General features: G+C 49.4%; 1 protein-coding gene across 3 annotated transcripts in view; it reads left to right on the top strand.

The window, feature by feature from the left end:
• The first annotated feature begins 4,973 nt into the window (after window positions 1–4,973).
• Window positions 4,974–22,500, top strand: part of LOC126581324 (GATA-binding factor A) — a 34,802-nt gene continuing 17,275 nt past the window's right edge. For all 3 annotated transcript variants that reach the window (XM_050244898.1, XM_050244897.1, XM_050244899.1), the window contains exon 1: window positions 4,974–5,667. The gene's annotated coding sequence lies outside the window, so the exon portion shown is untranslated. The remainder of the gene's footprint in view (window positions 5,668–22,500) is intronic.

Here is a 22,500-nt window from a genome sequence, read left to right as displayed (position 1 = left end):
ATTCCTATTAAAACAAACTCTGCCCAGTTCCTGCCACTCCAGGAAATAGCCACATCGCGATCGTGTATGTGTTTGTGTCTCTAGTGGAAATGGCCGCTCGTACCATCCTGGAAACCTTTTTTCCAAAACTGACTGACCCTTCACTTCACACCGCCCCATACAACAATGCTGTTCCACTCCTTCCCCCGGACTGATGGGGGAAAATGTTTTCCATCTCATTACTTTCCTTCTCCCCGAACCCCTCCCATTCCCACCCGGTTTAATGCCACCGGACCGATAAGAACTCATTTTATTACGCCATTAAGCCCTCGGAAGATCTGGTTCGCTCGAACCGTGGGCCTCTACCGTCAAACCAGGGGACGACCCAACCATACGGCTTCGTGTCGCGAAAGAAAGGCCTTTCTTCTTCTGCTGCTGCTGCTGCTGTTACTGCCAAGAAGGGAACGGGACACGGTAATGTAATCATGGTGCCCTGTGGCCTGTGCAGCGACGAACACGCCAACACAGCGCTTCGCATTTGTTGCACTCCACCTTCGCCACCGCCACCGTCGTTCGATGTCCGTTTAGAGGCCCTAGGCCTATGGATCGCCGAGATCCGCCATTCAACACTGCCGACCACCGACAAAGGCTTCCTTAGCGGGGCTTTCCCCGTTCCTTTAACGGGCGGTGGCGCTTTCGCCTCACAAGGAGTCCATTCGGGATCTGGAAAGGGAATCAAATTTTACGAGCCCGTACTGGTGGTCGTAAAATTTCAAAAAATAGAAATGCTCTCTCCCATTGCCTAGTGCACCTCGTCCGGGGGTGTGCTGAGCCCTTGCGGGACCTTGCGGGATGGTCCGGATTAGGCTTCGTTAGGCTTCGTAGTGGTGGTCGTTGCATGAGAATTATGATGTTTGGTGCTATTTAACGATTTATTCAAATATATACTCTGCCTCTTGAGAGTACAATTGGGAAACAAATAAAACCAGAACCTCCACAAAACAATGCCCGAAGTCGAAGCTACAATTGCATATTGTTTCGCCCGTTTTTTGGGCTCATCTCGAAGCACAAGCAGAGAGCACAGTATTCCGCCATTCATAACTGACCTGCTGCAAGGGAGGCTTCAAGGAAGAAAAAAAAACGGATACCTGCCGCCTGAGCCGATTTTATGGCAACTTATCGAAGAAAATACTAAAGTCACGATAAAAACGCGTAGGAGACCATCATAAAATGGCGCCATCAGCGCCAACGCCACACCAACCAGTGCGTATGCGTGCGTCTGTTTGCGTACGTCGGTGTGGGTCTGTGTGGCTGGTCCGGAGCGCAGTTCCGTTCGAGTGCGCGGCTTAGGGCACTATCGGGATATAAAAACCAAAATTTAATTGACGCCGATAGCTGACGATGCAATAAAACTGTGCCGTTAATAGAGCTGTGCTACCGCTGGGCTGCGATGAAGCAAAAAAACAGAAAAAAACCACACAGAAAGAAAATGCAATATAAAGGCCAACTGCACAGAATGTGGCCACCACAGAGAGTGTACCCGAAGGCCGAAGGTGACGACGCGATTGGAGTGCATTGAGCGATCGGTGCGCGGTAATGCCGCGGTGATATGAGTAATCACGCGGATTGCGGTGCCAGAGGGAGGCAGGTAAATGTCTTATTATGATTGGAAATGCAAAACGGGTCGAGCTGCGAGCTCGAGGACGAGAACGGGACCGATCGAGACCCCCGCAGTGGGCACAGAGCGGCAGTCTGAACTGTATTTACCACCGTGAGATTAGATTAGATTGATTTGAGCGGCTCATAATGAGTTCGTAAATCATACACGAAGGTAATGGTGGTGGCGGCGGTCGCAGCTTCGATCCGGGAAAGTGTTCCTTGGTGTAAAATGTGCTCGTTAATTGAAACCGATTGCTTCATTGGCCGCAGGTCAATGCTGAGGCGATACCGATGGCGGTGGCTGAAGGTGCGTCGAAAAGTAGATTGATTTTTATTCAAAATTACTCAAAATAATTGAAGTAATCGTTGGAGTGACCGATTGGTTTGTAGCTCTGGGAGTTTGATCTATATTTTTCTATAGATCACAATCGATGATCACGTCCAGCTACTGCAACCGTTCGGAATTCGGCCTGTAAAGAGTCATCAGCACCACTCATTCATTAGCGCAAAAAAGGGACCAGGAGCCATCCGGTTGCGCCAATGAATCGATGAATTATGGGTCGACACCAGAGACAAAGCTAATTTCACGCTGGTGCAGCATCAACATGTCGTAATCGATCCAAGGGTTCCCGTTCGGGATGGGATCGAAATAAGGGCACACAAAAAAACACACAAAAAAAAACCCCTAGAAAAGGGCACGGGCCACAAAAAGACGTGCGTACAAATGGCACAGGGGATGGCGAAGGTAAAGGACTCGTAACCATAAATACCGATGCCCGATGGTTAGTTGCCCAATTTCATGCCATTTCAAAAAGAAAAAAAGGCAAAAGATGTCCTTAACGAGGGCACAACGATGTCGGTTACAGGATCTATGAATGGTCCAAGTGGCGTCGGTAGGATGCGTTACGCAATAGTCCGCAATGAATCGGACGGGTCAACGAGTGAGTGTCTGAGGGGTTTAAAAGTTCGGACCTCCGGCGTACCGATAGAGCGGCATGCGGTGCTCAGGTGTACGGTCCTGTTGGTCCGTATTGGTCCAGACAGGCCACCTAGCCGTTCGACTTGACCGTCATCATCAGAACACGGGAACACGGCGCCAGAGGGTCAGTTGTGTCTTTATGTGACAGTTTTATGTGTCTATTGTCTGCAATCTGACGGTTGGGATCGAATCTGGCAGGAGGACGATCCCGCGGGACGCTTCTGGATGGCGCCTCTGGTTTCTGGGGTTTGCTTGCTTGGCTCAGCCTAGAAGCGACGCCAAGAAGTGACCTACCGAAAGAACATGAGCTGAATTCCTATACGTTGAACTACTATCTTTCAAGGCGTTGCACCACGTCGTACGCCCTTTCGGATAATCGGAGTTATCACTAGCTAGTGGTCATTGATTTTTGTTTTAAGTTAAAAGCCGAAGACTTTATCCTCCAATCGGTGCATCAGAGCAACACATTACATTATGCAGATGCGTGGTGGTGCAGGTATTGGAGTTTACTTCCAAACCACGAGCATCGTCACGACGCAGCGAGCCCTATCGTATCGGCCCTGGCTAGATATGAGGGCGGAAATGGACCGGAGCGGTTGATAAGCGGCCGACGTAATACAGTTGTAATGCTGGGTGATATGCAAATCAACTGCGGCCAGGCAGGCCAGTTCCGTCGGTTCGCTGCACTTGGAACCATTCGATGCTTCGGAACATAATCAAAAATCGAAACATTTTCGAAAATGTTGCCATCATCTGATGGCTTCGTCGGGCCCCAGTCGCATCGCTTGATAGTGACCCCAGAGGATGAGGATCAATTTTAGTATCTTGAGTAAATTCAAAATCACTTAATCTATAATCCATGTTCGCCCGCAAAATGCAAGGGCTAAAGGGTGATTTGGGCATTTATGTTATGATCGATCAAGCAGCGGCACTGCCCCGTTGACTATTCCGATCATAGAGCGAGCCCTCTGGTTCCATCCTTATCAACCGATATGCTCTTCGTTCCCGCGTACATTTCAACGCCTGCGAGTTGCGGTACGGAGATAAGTGTCTTTTTATTGCTTTATTGCTTCTTGCCCGAGGAGGAGTCGCATTATGTGGCATTATGTTTGGAAAATGAAGCGATCATTTCATTAGCGACCCTCCCCGTTTGTGCGATTGTGGATTATGATGGCTGTGAGTCCTACTGCGCCATTCCGTCGGTTCCAGTCCCAGCTGACGGTGGTCGGGGCCCGATCGTGACCGTAATGACAGCACGCGTGCAGCCCGATAAGCGTGGGGCATCGCGATCGCGTGGAAGATCCGTTTTTAAGTTCAAGAAGGCCGGCGAGGATCGTGCCCGTTTCGAAGGCCTGCTGCGCTTCATAAAGATTAGGGCATAAGTGAAGCAGCAGCGTACAAGAGGCGTATAATGAGTCGCAGCAAATGTGGAATGCCGGCGGAAGGTAAGTGCCCGCGGAAAAGCCACCTAATGGCGTGCGCTGCTGTGAGGTGCTCAATGTCCTGCTAAAGTGAACCGATAAGGTACGCCAAAGGGCGTCGTTCCGATCGTGCGTACTGTGCCATAGGACATCCTTGAGCATTCTATGCGTTGCTTAGTGGAGTGTATGGTAAATGATGCTTATTACTGTTGTTCAATAGATTTCTATTCTCAACTAAGCTTTGTTTCAAAATATTGCTCATCTTGCGACGAAAATAGAATTCTACAGACCTCGGAAACTCCCTTGGTTTCAACAACAGAATGCAATTATAAATAAAACTTACTATATGAACTAAAACATAATTTATCTAATAGTCTCTGCTAGTCTAAACTGCCTGGGGAAAAGCCAGCGTCTTGGCGCAACGTTTAGATGCTTAGGCATGGTCCGTCGTACTTTTGGGAGGAAAGAATTTAGAAGTAACGAGTATGTAAGGTGGTTTGACCAACGTTACTCCAAAATATAGTCGCTTCAGACCTGTGTTTTTACGGTGCAAGTGCTTCGGCACTGCCACTCAGGTTCGTACATTAGTATTCCACCTAGTTTGTTAAACGAAAAAAAAAGTCTAAACTAAGTCTACACTAAGTTTAACTGCGCAAAAATTAGTATACTAATTTTACGATGGGCGGAGCTTGGCTTGTGGCCATCGCTGTTCGCTGATTGGACGGATCGATCCGGGTCCGGGTTGACTATTTCCTGTTTCGTGGGTGCCGAGCGAACGAGGCGACAGTAAAAAAAAAGAAGGAAAGGAACCGGCCAAACCCGACTCGAAGACGCGCGTCGATGCGTCGCTCGGGGCCGCTCGTATTTTTAGTTGAGCTTAGTTTTCGAGAGGGATAAGACGGCGTTTTGTGTGTTCGGTCTGTCTGGGCGATCCGGAGATAAATGCGTGATCGTCGTTTGCCTCGCGTGTGGTATTGCTTGCTGCAGGTGACTGATCTGATCGTAGATAGTCTCGAATCATAATGCTGCGACTTCTTCCTTCATTAGTTTGTTGAGTGATCGCCAAGTAAGAAATTTGTGAGCAGTGTACGTGTTGTAATTGAAACTTCTGAGCAGAGATCCATTTCGTTTAGTGAGTGAATTGTGTTTATTCGGTGTCTTAGGAGAAATAAAGAGATCGTTGAATAACCTTTTCCGTAATCGTGCAGTGACATAAAAAGAAGTTAAAGATTTTGTGCAATTTGTGAAATGCTGAAATAGAATCTGGTTCATAAGAATCACATCAAAAGAAAGCGACCTCCATCGGTGTAGTTCACTGTAAGGCTGTGACTAGTGTGCTAGAGAAGAGATCACTTCCATGGTTAGAAAATTCGAAAACAAAATGAAACTGTCGTCAGAAAACATGTAAACTAGAGTCTGTTGTAGCGAATGAGAAGCAGCACATTGACAGCAGCCTGAACTGAACCATTGCAAGTCCGCTCCAACGACTAGTACTAGCTCCTTGCTCGGTCCCAACTGACGCCTAATGCAGCGACGATACGGCACCGTTTCACGGTAACAAGCTCACCTCAACGTTTGGAACGACGGCAGCCGACCAACGACCAGCGACAACGTGTCAACTTCATCTAGGTAAGTTAATTGATTTGTACCATTACAGACCGGGTGTCTACTCCGGCGCGTCCTACAGTCCTATAACATTATTTTCACACCTTATTTACGATAATGGAAGATGGTTGGTTGGATGGCTGGTTGGTTGAATCGTACAACTACTACCGTCGCTCCGTTGGTGGCTGAAGGCCACAAACAGGCACTCCAACGAACGGGATCAAATCGGGCGATGGATGAAGTCGCGAGTTGGTTTTCCATTGGTGGCCACAACACTACAAACATCCAATGCTCTCACCCATAGATCATTAAATTTAATGACTCCAATTAGGGGACAACAGAGCCCCCCGGGGGCCGATGCAAAGGCAAAGGGAGCAAGCTGGTGAGCAGGGCCGAGCTCAGCCAATCAAGCGAGATCATAATCTGCAGCTCAATAACTATCCGGAAAATGGCTGCCGATAGTCAGCTGGAAGGCGACGGGAACTCACACTTTGTTGCTAATTGACAAATAAGGTCAGAAGCAGCGGTTCGAACACGAAGACAAGAAGTCCCGATCGATGAAAGCAATGGCGCTCGAGATTCGCTTCGTGACGGCATACGAAGGGCGATTGATGCATCGTTCTTGGTGTGTTTTATTGGACGAGCTTTACTAGAATACTTGTGAAAGCAACTATATTGCAAACGAATACTATAAAACTATTTCACTATAAGATCATTGTAATGTGCGTCGGGAAAATGATCTTTAAACTATTTCTTGTTTAAACTCCCTTTTAATTGTTGCTTGAATGTCACTTCGTTTAGTTTCACTATGTTTTATTAAGGCAATTTCATGAAATGATACTTTGCAAATGATTTTACATTTAAAACATTTTTGTTAAATTGCGATAAAAGAGCAAAGAAATGCATGAAGTAATTTAAAAAGAAAATCTAGCAGTATTAGTTGATTGAATCCATTGCTCGTTGCCGTGAACACTGCTGTTCGATAATAGTTTTCGAAGTATTAGGATTCAACAATCAAAACATTTTTTTTACATGTTTATTGCTCTGTGCTATGCTATTCTTTACTTAAAGATAAAAATGTTAACTGATCAATTGATAGTTAAAGAAATGTTATGATAAAAAAATACATAATCCTTTGGGGTGCTTTCTAATACAATATGAGACAAAAATCGACATCAGCCTGCTTAGTTTTGAATATGATTTTCAGAAGAGGATTTAATGATTTTCATATTATCCATGACTATTTAGACAACAACGATTGCTCAATCATCAAATGTGAAGAATATAAACCTAGCTGATGCTATTGCCCCAGCAGAACATGAAATTCTTCGTATTGAATCCATTTCATTCATTATTTCACTCAACTTGGCGACTGTGAATCATCATTCATCGGCACATCAACAGACCAATACTTAACCCTCCTGATCCCGTGCGAGCATTTGATCCATTCATATAATTTTGGCGACATGATTCCTTGCTGTTGGTGGGGGTTCCTAGTTTGCGATCCGATTAAGCCCACCTATGCACGCGAAGGGTAGATCAAAGGCACGTAACCGCACAACGTTTCCGCCCAACATTAGGCATTGGTCAGCAAAGATCAATCGGTCGCGCAGGCAAGAATGAAAAGCTACGCGATCAGTGATGAATGTAGATGTCCACCGGTGATCGAGGAAGTGGACGCGAGCGCGAAAGAGAGACCGAGGAGTGAGTGAGTGGATAAAAGGAAACAAATCAGCAAACGACAAATAAGTAGAATATATAAAAAAAGAGAAACAAACAAGCCAACAACCGAACCGAACGAACGAAAAGCAAAAAAAAAACTGTCGAAAAATCCGGGAGCTCTCCATCAACACGGACGACCACCAGCGTTTGATCTTGCACGCGGGCGTCCCGGCGCGTTCTGGGCCTTCGCTTCTAAAACCTTTAAGTCCAAAATCGTGTATCTATTTTGGCGGCAAAAATTAGTCAAAGTCGTCCGCAGGCACACCACCGAACGGGCGTGATGTCCGACGACGACGAAGCAGGACAGGACAGGACAGCATGCGAACCGCAAACCACGGACCACGAACATTCTCTCCCCGGGATCAGAGGGGCCAGTAACCAGTTTTGCATGCTACCAGCGACAGCAGCCGACCGAAGCACCCTTTTGGAGCACCAGAGATCGAGTGATCGTGCCGGCGGATGTCGTGATTGTCGTGTGCGAACCTCTGGTGCTGGTCGGGATTCACCACGGTCAGACATTACCATCAGCACCATTCTATCTCATTTCATCCCACCACCGGATCCTTTCGGTGGCATCTTCGGGGGTGACATTTGCTGAATGCTTGCGTCCTGTCACGTGGATCGCCGATCGCACCAGTGAATGAATTGGAGCATGAATGAAACATTAACGAAAGAGCTGCGTACAAGCGGGAAGCGGGATTGAATATCGTTTTCGATGTTTCGGTTCCCTTGCTCTCAATTTGGTGTCCAGAAATCAGTCACCGAGTGAGTGATCAGAGGACAGTTTATGTTTCATTTTTTGCGAACCTCCATCCACCGGGATTGCAGCTAATGGATAGCACGGTATCATCTCTCGACGGCGTTCTGATCGTTCTCCTTCACATTCGGTGAATACCTCTTGAGTTGATCCGGCGTGGATGGTGATGATGGTGGATCAATCAAACCGATCGTAAACCCCTCCTTTACGACTGTTTACATTTTTATCTCCTTCTCTGCTCTCTCTCTCTCTGCTGCGCTTCCAATTAAGACGCTTGCACTTGGGTCCCTCTTTTATGGAGCATCAGCATCGTTGAGGTGTTAAAGGCTGTGAAGGCTGTGGATTTGTGGTATACTTCAAGCCGCACTGTGTTGCAGCACGGTTTTTGGGCGCAAAAACAACGCGCTGAGCTGTTCTAGGACCTCGGGATCCGTAGTTCCGATGCTAGAGACTCCGGCACGCAGATGCAAAGTTTACGCTGAGCATAATGACTGCAATGTTAACACTAAGAGCGCAGTTAAATGCTTCGAGTCCAGCAAACAGCTCGTGCTGAACCCGCCTGAGTGGAATATGATGTTCGCGGCCTCGTGCGAGAAGCATAAACGGGAATGGCACACGATTGCACTTAACTGCATTTGAAATCCTTTGCAGTTCGTCAAGATTGCGTTCGTGCACCTGCCTCAATGCGTTTCGATTGCATCGCGCGAGAGAGTTCATAAATCACATCTTGTCCCTTGGTGGAATTACCGTGAACCGTGAACCGAAAGGCGCATTATCGTCGCTAGTTGTGCCGGACAACTGCCAGAGTCCGTGGTCGCAAGATTCTTGGATTCTTTTTTCCCACCTTCTCGTCTTTTCTTTCTCTCGATCAGCTCTTAATGTTTCTGTTAATCTTTCAGTCACTCTCTCGCGCGCGCTCTCCCCCCCTCTCTCTCTCTGTTCTCTCCTCGAATCACGATATCAATCGATGATGGGTTTCCAGTGTCGACGCTTCGGCAGTCGCGTTGACGAATTACGATCCGCCGGCGACGGATCATCAGAGATCCATCCCGAACCTGTTGTACCGTGGTCGCCGGTGCTCGGCACGATGATTGATTCTTCAGCTTCACGATTCCCTTTTCGCCGCAATCTTCGCGCACATCTCATCAGACTCCATTTAGACAACATTATACACCGGGCACTGTCACAACAAGCGGCGCGACAGCCGCAACCGCGACCGCCTGTCACATGTGAGACCGCCACCGATCTTCTTTCTTTGCTTTCCTCGCTACTTAAATCCCATCCCCTGCGTCCGCTCCGTGGAACGGTCGTAAAGCTAGATCCGAGGATCGAAAGAGTTCTAGTTTAGAGCCGGGCGGGATCGCACGGGACCTCAAAAGCGGCTCCTACCGTTGCCATTTCGCTCTCGCCAGGCAGAAAACCCTCGTGACGGTCACCGGACACCGATCGGGATGACCATAATTATAGTTTTATTATGAAATAAAATTTCACTTAAAACATTATGTTCGGGCACCGCTTTGATGGCCCGACGGTTGGTGCTTTGTCCAACACCTGGTTAGATCCGCGGTGCCGTGGTACCGATGTGGCATCATTAATTCCATTTCGATTCGAGTGGAAGATTTCTCGGCGGATGGGGGGGGTGGGGGGGGGGGGAGATCCATCTACCGGCGGGCCAATAGAGTGAGTTCGAGGCCGACGACAACGACGACGACGACGTCGATGTGATGCTCAACATCTTCCGATCGGGCATATCTTGCAAAACAGAATGAAAATCGAATCGATCCGATCCGTTTTCTCCCTCCATCTTATCAACCTGCTCCACCATCGCTTCTTCTCTCTCTCTCTCTTTTGCTCTTTCTCTCTCTCTCTCTCTCTCTCTCTCTCTCTCTCTCTCTCTGTTCTGCTCCCTCTGCTGGGGTGGAAATTATTCAAAATACATTGAAATCCATCGGACATTGGAAACACTGTTCGGTGCGGCAGTGGGCCAAAAAGGATTGGATTGGGGCGGTCCCGGGCCTTTGATTTTCAGTCGCGCGAGCGCGCCGGCACCGCGGCACTTCCTTTGTGGTCCGTGCATGCGTGCGTCCGTTCTTTTTCCTTTTTCCTTTTGTTTGTTTTTCGGGTGATTTTAAGGGGGCGAGGGGAGGAAAAAGCTTTTGGACGGAGCGGCGAGAGGTCGCAGAATGTTTTGCGGATGCTTTTTTTTCGCGTTGATCGTGGCACTGCATGATCCCCTTTTCTCTCTCTCTCTCTCTGGTGTCACTACCTGCCCAACCAACTGTGCTAACCATCTCCACCATGGCTCCATTAGGGCTGGGCCAGCACCAAAAGGTCGCCCAAAATCGCAACACACATCCTGTGCCCCTAGACAGCAGCGTGGTCCCCCGACGTGGGGCCATCCGTTCCATCCTCCCAGACTAATGTGTAGCGACGCGTCGCGAGCAGTGATTTTCGGCTCCACTTTAGGCGCTCCAGCGCTTAGATGTATGCAAATTTTATGCGACAACAATTTGTTTTAATTGATCATTGATTGAAAATTTCAATTAAGGCCACTCTGGCTGCCCCGTGAAAGAATTTCGGATAATTTACGATCCCCACTCTGGCGGACTGGCGGGCCTCTAGGTGTGTGCATGTGTTTGTGTTGGTTGAGGTGGCTCATCCGGAGGTCGGTTCCTTTTATTCTTCTGCCTCGAGTGGAAGTGGTATGCTTGGAATGCGCCGATGATGATGATGCTTGTACGGAATGTGAGCGTCGGAGTAGATGTCCTGCCGGCTACTCCTGCTGCTGCTGCTGCTGCTGCTGCTGCTGCTGCTGCTGCTGCCAGTGATGTGTCACAATGTCACAAATCGTGCCCGTGATCGTGTCCTGTGTAGCCATGGCACGCACAATATTCGTTGATCGCGAATCGCCGTCCTAAAAATGGAGAAAACAAATTTAGATCAACTCGCGCTCTAAAAGCTTTCAGAGGATTAGAGGCGATCCGTCTGGCAGGTGACCTACGCTCTTTTTGGGGCGCTCGCTATCACTCTATTCCTAGACGAGAAGTTTCACCTTCAATACTTTAGAGCCTTTGGTCTGGACGGGGAGGGAGCAGCTATTTGGAGCAATCGTTCTAGTCTTATCGGGCTGCTTTGAAGGACTTGGCCTTCAAAAACTGGAAACAAAGCCACTACGAACCACGTTGTGGCGCTGCAAGTCATGTTGGAATGCATATTAGAGGAGGGAGGGTTCATGAATGTCACAACTGCACGATAGCGAGCACCATCGCGGTACCCAGTAGCGCAGCACGATAATGCACACAGGGGATTTTTTTCTCTCTCCTCCTGGCTGTCCTGATACCGTCGAGGATGCCATCAGCCAGATCCAGATCCAGATGCACCCCGTGACGGTGATCGTGAAGTGGCCTCGGGGAACCGCAAACAACACCGAACAACGGAATGCATCTCGGTGGCGCTGAAATCTGGTCATACGCGAGCCCACTTAGACGAAGGCCCTTTCGTGTGTGCGTCTGGTGCACTCTACTTTCACCCTGCAGCGTAAGTGCAGCGGCACATGTTCACTATCATATGCCACCCAGCAGGCAGATAACCCCGGCGGTCGGGCAGGGAGCGACGATCGCGCCGCTTCTTAAATCATCCCTCCCGGTGTCCCTGCGGTGCGGTGCGGTGCGGCGCCGCGCGACACAAGTGGTCGGCTAAGTGCAAGGACTAATTTCAATAATTGTCTTTCCTTACAACCGCAACAGCAGCAGAAGCAGCAGCAGCAGCGAATGCTTCGTCGTTGATGGTCGTCGTTGTCCGTTTGAAGAGCTTTCTCCCTCGGCTTCCTTTTCAAGTGGCAGTGAACCCAGTGCTGGAGGAGGACTGCAGAAGGGGAAGGAGAAAGCAGAAGCGTCGAACGGAAAGGAAAGAACGTCGAACGAGAAAGATCTGTGCGGTTCGTTTACGCGACCCGAGAATGTGGCCATAAACGAGCAGAAGAGCGCGCGTTACGAGCGGCAGCAGAAGCAACATCATTCCTGGCGATCGCCACGGTAATGCACGCACACGGCACTCGGCATGGCAAGCGAAAGGCTGGCCGCTACAAATTGGCGAAGTGACCGCCGAGTGTACCTGAAATATGATACTCGCGGTCCATTGACGTGCCGTTGTGCGCGTGCGACCCCTAAAATCGCGATCGCAAAATGAAGTTATCGATGTAGGACATCTTACTCCCTCGGTGTCCGCCACTGGCTTTAACGCACCACCACCACTGCGAGCCTTCGATAAGCGTGCGAGATCGTTTGGAGATTGAAGGATCGTTTCGTACACCAACCGCGTGATCGCGCTTATCGATTCGTCGCCGTCGTCGTCGCTGTCTTTGGCGCTCGGTGTGAAGTATTGAATTTCATCGCAGGCGCGCGCGCGTTCGCATATCGGAAGTGTTTAAAGGAACAGATCGTTTGGGACGTTTTACGTGCGCGATGCGCAGGCGATGGTGCTGGCGATTTGGCGCTGTAGAGATCGAGATTACGCTTATCTCGAATTGGTGGTAGTCCCGCGGCGTTTATTACGCACGCCACCGGTTACCGTGGCTGCCAAGACACCTTTGCCCTCGGCACAGTGGTTTTTGTGAGGTTAGAGAGAGCGAGAGTGTGCGCGCTTCTGTCATTCGTGATGGTGGTGATGATGTGGCATTTCCATGCCACTAGAGACAGTGTGCGATTAGACGAATGAATACACGGAGCTATGATTTATCGGTGCTGCTCGGGAGTGAGGCCAATTAATCATCACGCGATCGCTGGTCGCAAGCACGCGCCAGCGATCGCGTCCAGTAAACTCAAATGTCATCGCGTGTGGCATTTATGGCCGTCTTTAGCCTCTGGAGGGCCCACTAGGGCACACTAGGTTAACGGGGTTTCCTTTATTTATTTCTACAATTTTAGCGCAACCTTTTCGAGTAGTTCGGTTTTTTACAATAATTTTTACAGCCTTCTCATTGATTATAGTCTTTTACCGGTAATAAAATTTTATAATTCAAAGAGCGACTTCGTTGTTTTAATCCTTGACGATTGTTAAAAATTGTATCTAGTTATTCCATGCTATTCAATTCATTTAGCCAATTCGTGGCCGATGAACAACAATAAACAAACAAACAAACAAATAATGCGCGTAAAAGATGCAAATCACTTCTATGCCTGGTTTGAACTACATGTTGTACGCATCGAGAAAGCATTCGGCGTTTCTGACAAGCCTTTACAAACACGTGTTGCTTTACGTCGTCCTCTAATGGAACAGAACACCTCTTCTGTCAACCATTTCTGGTCATTTGCTGTCATTCGCCACCTTCAAAAGGCATAGATAATATGAATGAAGATCTTAATTTAGTTTTTGACTGTACGAAAACAACTAATTTATATTATTGCGGGACCTCCAAATACACTGTAGAACCAACTGCTTGGAAGTTGTTACCGGGTTGGCCATCATTTGAGCTAGTTAATCACGCTATGATCCTGAATCATTTAGCACAAAATGTTAGTATGTAACCCTTTTCTCGACAACAATCACTGTACGTTTCGGCTAAAGATTTTATTTAGAGATTCGCTAACTTTGTGGTCAACGAATTGACTGATGAAAGCGGGGCCACTAGTTTATAATGCCTTTAATTTTGATTCAATCAAAATCCAAATTCGCAAGGATTCGGGGGCCCCAACTAGCGAACAGAAAGGATGGCACTGGTGGCATGATTTTCTGTAGAACGAACCCCATTCGATAGTATCAGAAATATGCACTAAATTGTAGCATTAAATCGAATAACAGTCAGTGCTCCTTCTCATCAACCGATCATCCTAATTCTAATCCATTTCTTGTGGCGCAAGCAGCGTGACGTAATTGTCCGTTCGCCTGCACGATCGTACCACTACTAATTGCTCAGCCGTTCGGAGTTGTGGCTCATTTGTTCTTTTGCTTCGTCTCTCTGGTCGTAATTCTACGGTGGGTCGGGCGTCCGTTTTTACTCCCGGAACGCACTTAACGCACCAGATTTTAGAGCTTCTTCCGGGGGTCAGAACTTAGTTTTATGCGTCCGTCTCGGGGGCCTAGCAACCGCTGCTTTTTTGGTTTTCGGTGGACTCACCGGGAGCACGGGTAACTTAATGGCGCACCCCGTTCTCCTAAGCGCATGGAGATTCATCGGGTTTCGTGCGTTTGGATATGGTGGAGGGCTAATGATTGACTTCCTCCAGCAAATAGAGACATAAAAGGAAGGACCGCCAACGACACTGGCCGGCGGTGATGATGATGATGAGGCGGTGACGAGCTGATGGCACTGATAATGAGGCGCATCACCATCACCGTCGCCCCGTCATGCTGCTGGTGGGTGCGCGCTTGTTTTATGAGGTCCTCCTACTTCCAGCACTACCGCTGCTCCCTTTTCCGATCGATGGATTGATTGGAAAGGAATTAAACTGTCACTTACGATGCCTGAACTGAGCCCTGTCCAAGATGGTGCCGGATGGTACCTTTCGCCGGCGGTATCGGAATGATAGAGACCCCATAAAGCTGTCGTTCAATGGCGAGTGAGGCTAGCTAAGGGTCAGGTCGAAAGGAAGATATATTGGTCGATGGCATGCGAGCTTCTCGTCCACCTCACAAACACAAATGAGAGGGAGAGAGAGTGAGAGCGTTAATGCGCAGGGCCAGCAACGACTCGTTCTAACATTTTAATTAGATTCCCGTCCACCGCTTGCGCGAAGGACACCGCATCGAGTGTACCTGGTGATGGTGGACCATTCTTTCCTTTTCTCTTCCCTAAAACATGAAGAGGCCTGGTAGTGTGGGAGCGAGGGTGGTGGCCACATAAATTTGTGGCGGCTAATGTAAAGGCAAGTGCAGCAGCCCGCGTTGTGGCCACCGTTCGTCCGTGGTGTCGCATGTGATCGGGTCATTGCAAGCAATTTGTCGTCATCGTCGTCGTCGTCGTTGGCCGTTGCGTTGCGTAAGTGGTGAGTCCCTTTCACGGCGCTGTGGCCAACCTCGGGGGCCTTTTTGGGTTGCACGAGCCCCGAGAGCAGAGCTGGGCAGAGGCGGCTTTCGGGGGTCGCGCTAATGGGCCGCGGCAGAGGCGCAAAACAGGTGAAGCCCACGCAAACCCACCCACCAACCCACTCCTCCTCTTGCACGAACCAAAAATGGGAAAAAAGAAATGAAAATGGCTACCGAGGCAGCCACTACCGATTAATTAAGAGCTGCCTTAATAAGCTCCCTAATTTAGCGCGAAACGACCGCGCGCCTGGTCCTGGCGGGCGTCGACAAAGACGCGGAGGGAGGGAGCGTGTGGGCTGACTGGCCGAGACCCTCTGGTCTGGGCGCTGGGTCCGGAGACCGGGAAGTGATTTTGGCGATTAACTCTTTTTAAAAACCTCCTCGGCGGTCAGTCGGTGGCCAGCTCAACCGTACCGCATGCGATTATTCAAGTCCTGCGAAGTGCAAACTCCCTCGCAAGCGCTCTCTCTCTCTTTCTCTCTCTCTCTCTTTCTCTCTCTCATCATTCGTCACCGTCCGTGCGAAAAGATCGATGGGAAGCTCGCGTTGGAAGCAGCAATTAAACCAGTTGAAGCTGACCTCAGCGGTACCACTGCGGTGCGTGCTGCAAGACCTCAAACACCGTTCAGCTTCTGGGCCGCAACCTGGCCAAAAGGTTCACGATGCTTATCGGCAGCACCAGCAGCACCAGCACCAGAGCCCGTTACTGTGCGGCAATGGAAGCTCATCAATTTTGCACTTTATTGGTGCCAGAAACATTGTACACTAGTCCGGGATCCCGGGAGAGTGTTGCTGCTAGTGCTGCTCATGATAATGATGATGATGATCGAGGTTCTGCAGTGGTGGCGCAACGCATTTCATCTTTTCATTTGCATCCATTTGCAGCGAAAGCAAACAGAGTGCTGGAAAAAGAGAAAGAGAGAAGAGTGGTTTTTTCCCCGGTGAAAATGACCCACCATTCCGAGGATTTGCACTGCGTAGAATCCAGCGAAAAGGATCATTTTTGTCACAAAATTTGAGAGAGGGGGCAACACTAACAGTACCTGCTGCGAAGGATTGCTCGAGTGTCTGCTAGCGATCTGTTAAAAAGTAGAAAAAAGGCGAATCGATCCTCCCCGTTTTTTCCTCATTTCCGGTCCCTCGGTCTCCGGGGGCCTTTTCGTCACATTTGTCCAAGAACCCAGGCCCAAGGCGAGGTCAAGCTAAGTGCGAGCGGCGAGTGAGGATCATGGAACGCCTCAATCTAGCGCCGTAATTCAGGTAGCTGGTCTGACGGCTGGCGCCCAAGGATTGGACCGAGATCGGATAGATCCGATCGTTCCTGCCTCGCTTTCAGGTACCTCCAGTGACCTCGAGCCGCCCAGAAAGGGGTACCGGGAACGGGGCGTAACCGATGAAGGATCGAGAGGCCGTTGCCGTTGCTGTTGCTGTTGTTGTTGTTTACGTTAGCGAAGCACTCATAATATTAGCTCAATTAGATAAGTGAGTTTCGATGTTTGCTGTTCGATGCTTCTGCTACCGAAACCGATAAGTCCGTTCGAGGTTCGTGACTTCTGGACTGGACTTCTCGGACAAACTTCGTCTCGTCTAGTTCGGTAATGCGATACCAACAAGGGCGCGCGCGAGCTGATCAGTGACAGCTGTAGTTTGCACACGGGAGCCTGAACACACGACGACAACGTAGAAACCGGGACCGGGGAGTCATTCATTAGGAAGGTGCGACTTAGGCGATCCGGACTAAGCAGACGTCATCCCCGAGGCCCCGAGGATGACGTTTGTGGTGACAGGTTTCTGTCTGGAGCTGCGGCAGGCCAGCAGGCAACCAGATCGGAGGCAGCCAGCAAAGCAGAGATGTGGATGATTGATGTCGGCGATGGTCCTAGGATCGGGACTCAATCGCTCTCGGTTCCCGGCTCCCGGGGCTACTGCATGGCCGCGATGCACACAAACGATGGATGTCGGAATGCTGGTAATAGGCTTAGGAGTAGCGATTAGAGGGGAAGCAGAAGAAGAAGTCAGTGTCCCGGGATCTAGCGAAACGGTAGCGCGACGTCGTCTCTCTCTCTCGGATGCATCGATGGATGATTGATGTGGTGTCGACGGATCGTTCGATCGGATTGTCATCCCCCGGCGGAGGGGAAGGTTGGAGTGATGGTTTATCATCATTTGCGGTAATGAATATTAGGTGTAAATGTCAGCCACGACGGGACCAGCGACTACCAGTTGCCGTTCACGGCCCTGCATCACGGTGTTCCCAGTTGCTTCTACTGCTTCTGCCGTTGCTGCTGCTGGATCGTGTACGTGAACTGGTTTGTCGTGGGACCTCATAAATCACGGCTTCAAGTTCGCCACAAATTGGGGCTGGCCACGCGGGCCAAGAGGCGCAGGCGAGAGCTAATAAGTCACCTTGGCGTGCACTGATCGCTCGGATGCTGCTCGGTTGTGTTGTGCGTTCACCGGTAGTGCTCGTCGCTGCCGCCTGGACCGTGTTCGGTTCGATTCCTGCGCTTCCTTGCGCTTGTTGGGTTTTGGTTGGTTTGATGCAGAAGAAGATGCATAAGAGGATGGTGAAGGTGAAGTGCGTGGCAGCAGCAGCAGCAGGTAAATCGCAAATTGCCAAATGGGAGGAGTGGGAAAATTTATGGTCGACCCCGTACCGGAGTGAAATGTTGCCCACGGGCCCCTGGTCTTGTCCGTGAGGGCGAGTTTGAGAGCAGCAGATGAGGACTTCCTGCGGAGGACACCGGCATACCGGTCTGATCGATGGCGTAATGTTGAAGCAGCATGAGACGTTTTTCTCATAAACTCCAGTGGCTCCAATGCCGTCTCGCCAGCAAGCCAGCTAGTACCGTGTAAAGAGCAGTTCCGTGTATCATGCTGGGCCAAAAGATGGTGGTGCAGACCCTGGCATGGACGCTTCGGACGAAAGGGATTTCGGTTTTGGTTTCGAGGGACAACCAACAATTCGGGATCACGGTCCTGGCGCCGTGTCGGGACGTCGACGACGTAACCTTCTGCTCCTTCTCGCTCGTTGTTGCATTTTCCTCTTGGTTTTCTGCTTCTTCTGCTGCTTCGCTGGCACTGACTCGCTTACGAGATTCAGGTGATATTGTGCGTCCTGTTCCTCGGTGCTCGGTGCTCGCTGGTTTCGCGCTGGCGTTGCGCTCCGATCGCGATCGAAAGGCGTAGTCCACTGCGTCCAAGTGAAGCGTTTCGTGAGAACCGTGCCCCAGACCACCGTTCAGGGCCATCGAGTCCAAGACGCCATCTTTCGCTGTCCTTCGAACTCGTTGGCCGCCCCTCAGCTTGAGTTCATCTCATCGTTGGTTCGCGCATGTACCGTAGATCGAGGAACTTGTATTTGATTTACGAGACACACAAACAAACACACACAGTCACGCACAGGGCTTGTTGTGGCGATGACACGGGCATTAATATCGAGGAAAAGCTGTAGCACAAGATGGCGGATGCGAAGCGGATGGTGTTCTGGTCGCATTCGCCGCATAATCGATGCGAGACTCGGGGGACTCGAAAGTAGGGTAATGAGAGTCCGGAGTACAGTACCGGACCCCGGACCGGGCCTCCTTTTTATAACACAGTAACGGTTCGGTAACGGCTAATTGTTGGTCCCTGGTGGACTGGAGCGACTGGAGGATTGTAAATATGGATTCCAAACGGTGTTTCCATCGGGTATGTGGACGGACCGAGGGGTTAAAATTCGGACCAGAAACCAGACGCACCACCGATCCGGTTGGATCCGTTTGGACTTCCGTCCGCGTCTGGGTTGGTTGCTCACGAGACGATAAATCGTAGGAAACAGCGGAGCGTCGAGTAGAACAAAGCGACGTTAGGCCAAACTCTGCTCGGAAGTGTGTAGTGTGTCGGAACCAAGAGTTGACCCCCGAGGGGGCCCCAGGGAGGGCCAAGACGAGGAACTGGGCTCATAATTCAACGTCGAAATGCGCGTTTGGAGCGCAGCACCGACGGACGGAGTGTCTGCTCGCTCCACTCGCTGCCAGACGGAGGATTATAAATTTTAATGGAACATCTCAATAATGTGCGCCCGAAAGTGAAGGCCAACCGTCATCTTCATCCGCATCACGCACGGTTGTGGTGGTCTGTGCTCTGCCAAAAGATGGCCTTTACTGCCACACCACGCCAACAGGAAGCTCTGCCCAGATCATCATCCTCTTCTGGACAAAGAACAGTTTTTTGGCGAACGAGAGCACGTTTCTGGCGCTTATGAATCGCAAATGGCTTATGTATGCAGTTTGCAGTTCGCAGCAGCAGCAGCAGCAGTGAGGAGTGAGCTCATTGGATCGAGTTCACCGCCGTCGATCAGCCGCCCCAAAGGGGCTAGAATGCACTTTTGGCAGATGCAGGTGCCTGGTTCTGGCACTCACTCACGACTCGCATGAGTCCGGGCGGCACATAAATTTCCATTCGCTCATCATAACTCCACCAGCCCCCACCCGGTGGCAAAGGGGTGTTGGCAGAAACAAAATGGCTTGGACAGAATCGCGCGGACCGTTTGGCCTCGGAGCAAATGCAAGAAGCCAGCTGCACTGCCTCAGTGGCGTGGCCGAGCTGGTTAGTCTCTCTAAATTACCCTTTTTGTAGTTCAACAGCTTTGGGAATGAAAAGAAAAAAAAATCTCTCGTGCGGTCGTGCTCGGTGGACGGGGCGTGGGCTGAGAAATATTTTTGAGTGGATTTTGTTTTTTATGAATTGTCCATTTTGGTTTCATTTTGATGAATTCCTCGCGGGGACGGACGGGGTGAGCTTTTGGGGCTGACGGGTGGCGGTCGTTTGGTTTTAATTAAAAAATAATTGTAACATAATGGCAGCAGTACGCGCTACAACAGATATCTGTCCATTAGCGATGCAATGGAAGCGCTGCCCGCTGGAAGGGGATTATTATGGTTCGGGATGGTTTACGGTGGTAAAATGTAAACGCTAATTGAAAATTACGCATGTTACAGCTACCGTAACAGGGCTGGTCTGGCCATTCGTTCGTTGTTCGCTTTGCCCGAGGAATGGGAATTGATTGTTCGAGGTCGGGGGATGTCGGTGGCCATGCGAACGCTCGGCGCTGGATATCACGCTAAACGAATGCAGCGCTGGCTGTAGTCAATTGCTAATGCAGGAAGTATGATGAATCTGTGGGCAGAAGATATGCTGAGGAAGTGCATTAACGTTAATCCATTCTTAACCTGCTTGCTTTGATTATCAAGATCATCCTTTTCGTATTTGCTTCGTACTTCTTGTCGATAATTAGTTGGTTTGTTACATAGTGTGGATGAGAAAATAAATTATTGTTAAAATGGAAATTTGCGACAGATTTGATGCTGAAAGCTCGTCTTGGAGACATTTTTTTGTAGTCGATCGTTTGGCGATTTTACATCTTCAAATTGTTTATCTCAGATTCGTCTGATAAGAGAAACCAGATTCGTCTGATAAGAGAAACCATTTTTTTCACTAAAATATGGAAATCACCTGTAAATACGCATTTCGTGATCTCCAATGGCAGAGAAAAATCAACAACAGAGAAGAGGGCAACAATCTACAAGTCTAGTAGTTGTTGATTTTCTAGACCTGTTCTTACTAAAATGTAAGTCCTCTTAGTTGTATTCTAGATAATATCATTCTGCTCTAACTGATAAGCATTTAATTTACAAACTGATTGGCATTTCTCTTTCAGTAGCACAGATAGACAATACAGAGTCGAAAATGTACCGCTGCCTTATTAGTGCATTTAAACGCTGCTAAAACTATACTAAATACTGAACTCTCTATTATATGCCAGGAGCAGCTTTAAAACTCACAAAAAATGAATGACCTAGTGTCCTGTATGGCTTAGTGAATTTTCAAACATCAAAGGGGATTATTCTAAAAACAAATGAGAAAGATGACATTTCACAAAGATGAAGTGTTTAACATGTCACAATAACCCCTTGTTTTTACCACACAAAATTGTTGATAATTCCATGTGAATAGCAGAAGTTTCTTCAGATAAAATCGTCGAAACCGTAATTTTTGCTCTCAAAATGCTTGCAGCATGGTAATTTCATTTTTTATCCTGTAGTTGTCTAAAGAAACTCATTATCTGCAAAAGAACATCAGTTTTTGGCATCTCTGAGGTGCAGTTTTCACCAAAAGAATTTAAACGCATCGAATCAACGGAGATGTAATGTTTATAATAATGTTTATTGATGTTTATTGATGGTTGATCATAGCTTTCACTAAACAAAACAAGTAAAAGCGAGTTGCCTTCTCAATCAGTTAACCGCCCGCTAGATGTTCTAGCTCCCGTTGTCGGTCGGTTCTCACGGGAGAACGCGATCCAATGCTCATCTTTTGTCACCAGAGCCGCGTTCCGCCCGCAGTGGAATGGTTTTGTCACAGGAGCAGCATCGGTGGCATTCCTTGGCTACCCTCGTTACCCTTCCGGAAATGAAAAATGAATCACTGGACCGGGACTGCACATTCCAAGGCGAGGAGGACGGCGCCAGAACTTTCTCCGCCAGCGCCGCGAGCAGAAGTCGTCGTTGTCGAGACGCATCACCGCCATCGGCTGGATCGGTGAGATGTTCTGTGATCTTGACAAGTGATCTTGTGATGTGACGCAAGTCTGTGTGCGAGTGTGTGTACTGGCTCTTCGACTTCGACGGCAGACAGACGAACACAGGCCGGAGTCCAATAAATTAAAACCTCCGATTAACACGATATCGAAGCGATTTGTATCAAGCTCTGCTCGCTAGGATGCATAACTTCTCTTCCCTTCGGTTATCAGACCTTTCTCCGCTCTTCCTCTCTCTCTCTCTCCCTCGTGCTTCACTTTGGTGACGTTGTGTCGAGGCGGCGCCGACCGTATCGGATGGCGACGGCGCTGTGGTGTGATCAACGATCAACGATCTGCACCCAAAACAGTTTTTTTCCCGTCGGCAAATCACAAAGCACTCACGGACGACAACGACGACCACGACGACGACGACGACGAGATACTTTCTTTCACTCTCGAGCCCTCCGCAGTCTCCGCGTTCCTTGTCTCCCGGGGTGGTGAGTCTGGTTTTCTGTGGTGTGGTGTGGAAAACAGACGCATCCGGCGTCGCGCAACTCCCTTCAGTGGTCGGCCAGGCACACCAAAAGCCCGGGGAGGGGAGAACGTCGGGAAAAGTATTGAAATGTTTGTGGGCAACGCAGGAAATGGAATCGAGTTGTAAAGTAGAAAAAAAACCCTTTTATTTTCCACGGCGGCTTTTAGCGACACGGCGAGGGGCTACAAGTCTATCGCGCGGCTCGCCGGGTCAAACGGAACCCCGCGCCAGAATCAATCATGATGTGTGGTGCAGTCA

This window comes from Anopheles aquasalis, chromosome 2 (genome assembly GCF_943734665.1).
Source record: "Anopheles aquasalis chromosome 2, idAnoAquaMG_Q_19, whole genome shotgun sequence".
In the NCBI taxonomy this organism is placed as follows: Eukaryota; Metazoa; Arthropoda; class Insecta; order Diptera; family Culicidae; genus Anopheles; species Anopheles aquasalis.
The sequence above is the reverse complement of the archived record's forward strand: the minus strand, read 5'-3'. Positions and strand labels throughout refer to the sequence as shown.